Consider the following 7,305-nt stretch of genomic DNA (forward strand, 5'->3'; position numbering starts at 1 on the left):
TTGTGTTGGTGAAGACGGGCCGTGCTGGGCCCCCCTTTGAGCCACGCCGCAGGCCGCAGGCAGGCAAGTCTGGGGACCCCCGTTCCCAGAACGCCGACAGTGTTTGTCACAGTAGGTCACTTTTTTGTCATGCATGTACATCCATGACAAATTTATGACAGAATCAAGATATTCATACATGTGCTGTCGTAGAAGTGTTCCATGACATTACCAAAAATATCATCACGGAAGTGTCCACTTCCATGACAATAAATCGCGCGTCACAGAAGTGCTTTCGTCAAGGGTGACCGACACGTGGCATCCACCGTAACGTAACGTCGTTAAGCTATCGGGTCGGGTTTTGGATCCGATAACCCATTAACAGCCCCGACCAATGGGGATTTTCCACGTGTAAAATCATCATTGGCTAGAGGAAACACGTGTCGGCTCATCGTTGGGACAGATGTCATCCACTCACTGGACAGAAGGCGCCTATGATACGTCGACACGTGGCACGGCCCAACAGTGGCCCATTCCTGTGAAAAGGCTGGCCCATTTGACTTGGTCAAAAGCTGGCGGGCGGGCCCATGGAAAGCCTGTTAACAACATGTTCACATATGGCCCATTTACAGCCCGCTAACCCAAGGCCCGTTACTCCCTATCCGAATTAGGCCCAGTAGCGTCATCTGGGCCGTCCAATATGATTTCAACCCGTTTTCACTTCTGGCCCATGTATAGCCCATGACGTCTTTCAGCCCATATGAGGCCCTTTGTAACTCTTGGCCCATTAGCAGCCCGTGCTGAAACTGGCCGTAATGAACAGTGTATTACTTTACACCCATTAACGGCCCGTGGTGAAACTGGCCCGTAATGAATAGTGTATCACTTTATACCCATTAACGGCCCATTATTCCGCTGGGCCGTTTCCAGCCCAAGTTAACTTTCGGCCTTCTGAGGGCCCATTTATTCTTGGGCTCATTTGCAGCATTCGGTTACTTACGGCCCGTTACTGTCATTTTCCGTTTGTGGGCCAAATTCAGCCCGTCGTTACAGTCGGCCCGTTTGTGGACCGTTAGTCTGTTGGGCCATTTTAATAGCATCACCAAATACGGCCTATTAATGGCCCGTTATGGTCAACCCATAAAACGTATGATTTCCATTAAAGGCCCGTCTATGGCCCATTAAAGGCCCATACAAGACCCATAAATGAGCCGGCGGCCCATGGATCCTACGAGACGTACAAGGCCCATGGATCCTACGAGACGTAGAAGGCCCATGGATCCTATGAGACGTAGAAGGCCCATGGATCCTACAAGACGTAGAAGGCCCATGGATCCGACGGCCTGTGAAGGGCCATGGTCGGGCGAATTGGCCCCCGTTTGAACGATATAGCATATTCAAAGAATTATGCTACTCAATACTATCACCTCTAAAAAGCCTACACTATTACAACAAAGAGATCAAGGCATAGAAAGGTAGAATAATCCTACACTATACAATAAAGAAATTATAGCCGATTATACCCACTGGGCATTATGGTTCGGCACAGGTGATAATAAAGCATACACAAATAGCAAATTACATACACTGGGCAAATACAGCTCATACATCATGGACGCGCATCAACTTAACTCCATTTCAACTATAATCTCTTCAGAAAATAGGATTGGCCGGATTCAGATAGCACAAATTTCATTCTGCAAAATCTCCAATTCCTTCATGGTTACCTCAGTGTCTTGTTTCATTTATTTGACTCCTGCATCTAATACCTGCATGTCCAGTCTCAACTTGTTGATTATACGTTGACAATCATGTACACGTTGTCTTGCCACCTCTAGTTGATGCTTGAGAACATCGGCACATTCCAATTCCAATCCATAATCATTCGGTAACGGCCATGCCGCACTGCTCGTAGATCTTTGTGTTGATGTCACTTCATCCTGAAATGTTTCTGTAAGTACACATGACTAGGGCAAAAATATAGTTACAACAGTGAAGCGAACAAGACACTATTTTGTACTACATGGCAAAACAGGACTAACAATAATGTTACACGTCACTTTCAAAAAAAATGTTACACGTCATGAAGCATAAGCAGGTGATATTTTAAAAATTATAAAAAAGATAGTCTGTGCAGCCTGCATACAAAAATCCCTCTTAGCTCACTAGAGGAGCATGATGTTGGGGCCCAATCGAAAACACAGACAAGTTACAAATTTAGACAGCATGTTGCGTATAAGTAAGCAAGCGGTTGGCCATTCTGTGCCTCAATTAAAGTCTTAGGGAGCATAATGAACAGCGGAGGGTTTCATACAAACATACTACATCAGGCAAAACTATGCAATCATTAGCGTAGTATAAACTAGATTGTGAGCCTCATGCAATAATAGTTGGTTAATAGACTTCAAAGCTTCAGGCACACTTCGACAGAGTAATTAAATGGTAAGGCCTTTAATTATTTCAACTAATAGTGATACAAGTACCGAACATCAGGCATGATTATTTGGGCATCTCATTAACTGAGGACAAATAAAGCAATTGAAAAGAGAAAATTAACTATTCCTGAAACAAACAAGGAATTGAACTGTTGAGATGCATACAGTGACTTACCTTAGCAGGTTGAAGAGGCTCAGCGCAGCTCCTACTTCTCTTGCAAGGCTCCTTCCTAACATCTTGTACTTGGAAATCCTCAATCTTATCGTCATTGCACCCCCTCTGCAAGGTGACACAAACTAGTTACTCGTCTCCTTGGAAGATAAATATGCATACTTTCCAGTCTGTGAACACAAAAGGATGATACTATAACAAAACAACACCACATAATTATGTCAAATAGTTACTCGTCTCCTTGGAAGATAAATATGCATACTTTCCTAACATACTTGCCTACTGTAGTGTATAGCCAAACCTTTATGTCACCTATGAGTTAGACAAGGCCCCACTACAGTAGCCCTTAGTGTTTAAATCGTTGACAAGCTCTGTTAGAGTGTTAGGTCAAGAACAACAAGTAATCAAAGCAAACAGTCCTAGTATGGCTGGCTAATGTAAACAAGCAATTGAACAGATGTGTGAGCAAATCTTACATATCAAGAAAAGAAGCAAAGAAGGAGGCTTAAAGACCATCACTTGACTGACCAGATTTTAAGGGGCATTTAAACATCATGTGCAACGTATGAACTAACATAAACATTGCATATTCCAGATTCTACAATGGAATGCACATGTATTAGGTTATGCCATGTATGATGATGCCTAAATGTACAGATAGCAGGCAGGAGTGATTCATCATTGCACGCACAATTGAATTGCAGGTTAAGGGCCAATTCGATTCCGCCTTTTCAGGGCATATTGTCAAAATAAGCCATAAAAGATGTAAAGAAGTCATTTTTGAGTTATGAGCTTGGGCTTAACTAATTTCGCTTTGGAGGGGGGTGTTTTGGGTAGAACCTCACTAAAATTGAAGGGAAGGGGAATAGTGAAATGACTCGGTTGTCTGCCTATATTACACTCAAAATGCAACTGCTAACGCCCGTGTCACACCTGACCCTCAAGTAAAAAGAAACATGCAAGCATTCATTGCCCTGCCCGCTTGCATCTCCTCTCCCCTTTCCCTCTACCTCGATCCCCTGCCTGCAGCACTAGGGTTCCTCCAGCGAGCCGTCGCCACTGGTCCCATCTGGCCTTGTCCTCGACGATGCTATGTCCAGCTAGGCTACATGGCCGGCGGGTAGGGGCAAATCTCCCTGGCTTCTCCTCCCTCTGGCACCGCCCCTCATTCTCATGGTCTCCAGCAGCTGCTCCACTGTGGTTCGTCCAACACACTACTCCGGCGGGCGCTGCACAACTACGGCTGATGCCACACTGTAGCAGAAGGCACCTTATTCCCCCTCCCCTCCTCCGAGGCCATGGCCTTGAGGTGCTGTTGAAGGATGAGCTCATCCAACAAGGTGAGGATCTCCTCTGATTTTTTGCCAAATTTTCATTCTGATCCACTATACGATGAATTGCTATGAGCTGCTTCTGCTGCTGCTATATGATGCATTGCTATGAGCTGCTCCTGCTGCTGCTATATGATGAATTGCTATGAGCTGCTGCTGTTGTATGATGAGTTGCTATGAGCTGTTGCTGCTATATGATGAATTGCTATGAGCTGTTGCTGCTATATGATGAGTTGCTACAAGCTGCTCCTCCTGCTGCTATATGATGAGTTGCTACAAGCTGCTCCTGCTGCTGCTATATGATGAGTTGCTACAAGCTGCTCCTGCTGCTGCTATATGATGAATTGCTATGAGCTGCTCCTGCTGCTACTATATGATGAATTGCTATGAGCTGCTCCTGCTGCTGCTATATGATGAATTGCTATGAGCTACTGCTGGTATATGATGAATTGCAGACTGTTGCTGCTGTATGATGAGTTGCTATGAGTTGCTACTGCTGCTATATGATGCTTTCAGGTGGTGCTGCTATACGATAATAACCAGCCACTTGGACCATCGAATTTCAATAAATAATTGTTCTTCATTTAAATGTGGGTCATGCGTTCTTCGTTTAAATTAGGCAATGGGATCTCTATGGAAAATATTGACCAAAGTAGATTGTGCCAAGTAGATGGTATCTTTGTATTTGCATTTTGAGCAAATAGTGATGGTCTGTTTTCCTATCATATTAATTACTGCACTGGGTTCAATTTGTGATGTTTGCAAGTCAAATTAATTTCCATATGGGCAGCAAAATGAAAAAAATATATAATGCAATCTAGACTTTCCACTGATCATACCAAAGATAAGCTGAAAATGCAATGAAAAGAACTAGTTGGCTTATTACATGGAGCTTATATTCACAGGTGCTTATTTTCTTAGGATAACTCGTAATAACTGTCCCTAAGAAACTTGGCTAATAGAACTGGCATACAAATAACATGTCACGATGATTGCAATGGAGGAGTGACGTACCATGGCACACTGTATAGGCTCACCGCTGCATCTCCTTTTTTGAGATGTTCCATGAAATTGCCACATACATTTTGTACTTTTTCATTGTGTAACCCTATCTGCAAGTTGACACGGCTAATTTCAGACATCTCTACATGATACTACATTGCATATTCCTTGCGCATATTTAAACCACCAATTAACAATTGTGTGCGTACCATAAACTAGCCATGACTCTGTATGCTGGACTAGCAGGCACTCTAAGGGAGCCTAATGTAGTGCACTGGAATTCCTACATGCCACCTACGATTTTGTGTAACGTACTGCCCCTGTTCCTAAATATATATCTTTGTTGAGATTCAGTATGGACCACATACAGATGTATATAGATGCATTTTCGAGTGTAGATTCACCCATTTTGCTCCGTATGTAGCCTATAGTGGAATCTCTAGAAAGACTTATATTTAGGAACGGAGGTACAAGGTAGTATCATGTATGACATCTACATATCTAATTTAGCAGCCAGTAGTAGAAATCATTGTCTGCACAAAGGGATTACTGGTCAAAAATCCTAGCAAAGCACGCTGGCAGGCACAGAACAATACAAGAGATAGAGACGCGCTTACAAGATCATAGCAATGCCTCAGTCCAGGATCTTGGTTGGCTAAGCTGTTAGATCCAGAAGAAACATCGTCCTTGTAGTTTTTGCCAGCTACATAACAGGTAACAGCGACCGGTTAGTATATTTGAAGTACATCGGGCAGGTGATGCTGGACGGGTTTAAAGGTGAAAAGTACCTAGGCCATGGTGGGTGCTTGGCATCTCTCCAGACTGTGGGAATCAGGTTAGAAACGTCGAGGGTGATGACGCTGCGCTGGCTGCCGGGGTCCGGTAAGGAGATCTAGAACCGTCGAGTAGGGTGTTTGTGGAGCGGCTCCGTTAGGGTGGACTACGGTGTGGGCAAAGCGGATCTATGGCCGTGGACGAGGGCGTAGGTGAAGCTGCTCCGGTGGTTGGGTTAAGGATGGTGTCGACGATGCGGATCTTGGCCGTGGACAGGGCGTCAGAAGCTGCTCCGGTGGTTGGGTTAAGGGTGGTGTCGACGATGCGGATCTGCGGTCATGGATGGGGCGTCAGAAGCTGCTCCGGTAGGTTGGATGAGGGTGCGAGGAAGCGGATCTGAGGCCGTGGACTTGTGAGTTGGCGAAGCGGCCCCGGTAGGGTTGAGAATGGTATAGGCGAAGCTACTCCGGTAGGGTTGAGGAAGGTGTCGGCGAAGCGGCTCCGGTAGGGTTGAGGAAGGTGTTGGCGAAGAGGATCAGAGGCCGTCGACGGGGGCGTCGGTGGGGAGGCTCCAGGGGGTGTAGACGAAGCGTCTCCGGTGGGGAGTATGAATGAGCTGCTGCAGATGCGCGGCGGTTGACGAGAGTACCGGCGAAGAAGATCCAGCGCCGTGGACAAGGCCGGCACTGAATGGGCTGTGGTACAGTGGTGGATGAGCAGTCTACTTGTTTCTAGGGGAGGTGGCAGGGGTAGATGCGGCCGCAGAAGCAGATCCGGCGAGGTGGACGCCGCAGGTAGTGAATGGGCTATGGTACGCCGGTGGATGAGCAGTCTAGGGTTTCGAGAGGGGAGGGGAGAAAGGGCGATGAAGTACGGACGGCGTGATGTAAGATGCTCTGGTGCTGTGGAGTTAGTCGTTTTTGCGGGAGGGGGAGAGGAAATGGGGGTGCCGTTAGTGGGGGAACCGGAAGTTACCAAAGCAGCCCCGATCCTATCATGTAGATGAGGGCGGTATTGTAACTATTGGTCTCCATTCACCTAGGACAAAAGGGGGATTTCGCATGCTAAAGACTAAGGTGGCGGAAATTTTAGAAGCAGGCGGGAGATTTTTGCCGCCCGCGGGATCGTTCGTATCCAGTTTCAACTAATTTTGGACCGTGCTAGCGGGAAGGTCATGCTAGACTGTGTACACGGGGCACACGTCAGCAGTTAATAACTGGTGTGAAGTCCACCCCAGAAAAAAGACAATAACTCGGGATGATGCGCCGATAACTTGGACGTTCACACGGGCGCGGCCAATCGTACGGGTGTAGTGGCGCGTTCACAAAAAAAGGAATCAAACACTCAGCCTATGTATTTCTCGTGTAAATAGATAATTTAGTGCCATTGGTTATTTACTTTAAACATAATGCATTAACGTGTTAGTGTAGAGGCGCACAAAAAGAAATGGGTATTGTAGTCAGCTACTTAAAAGTGTTACCTCATATGATTACATAGCCTCCATTTCATAAATTGTGTACCCGTTGAATTCATATACGAATATTACATATATTACTTCAAAATAGAAGCTTAAATCATCCAAGACTAATGAATTTGAATGCAAGAGTAACGA

The sequence above is a fragment of the Triticum urartu genome, chromosome 5A (genome assembly GCF_056163025.1).
Source record: "Triticum urartu cultivar PI428250 chromosome 5A, HENAU_Tu73, whole genome shotgun sequence".
Classification (NCBI taxonomy): Eukaryota; Viridiplantae; Streptophyta; class Magnoliopsida; order Poales; family Poaceae; genus Triticum; species Triticum urartu.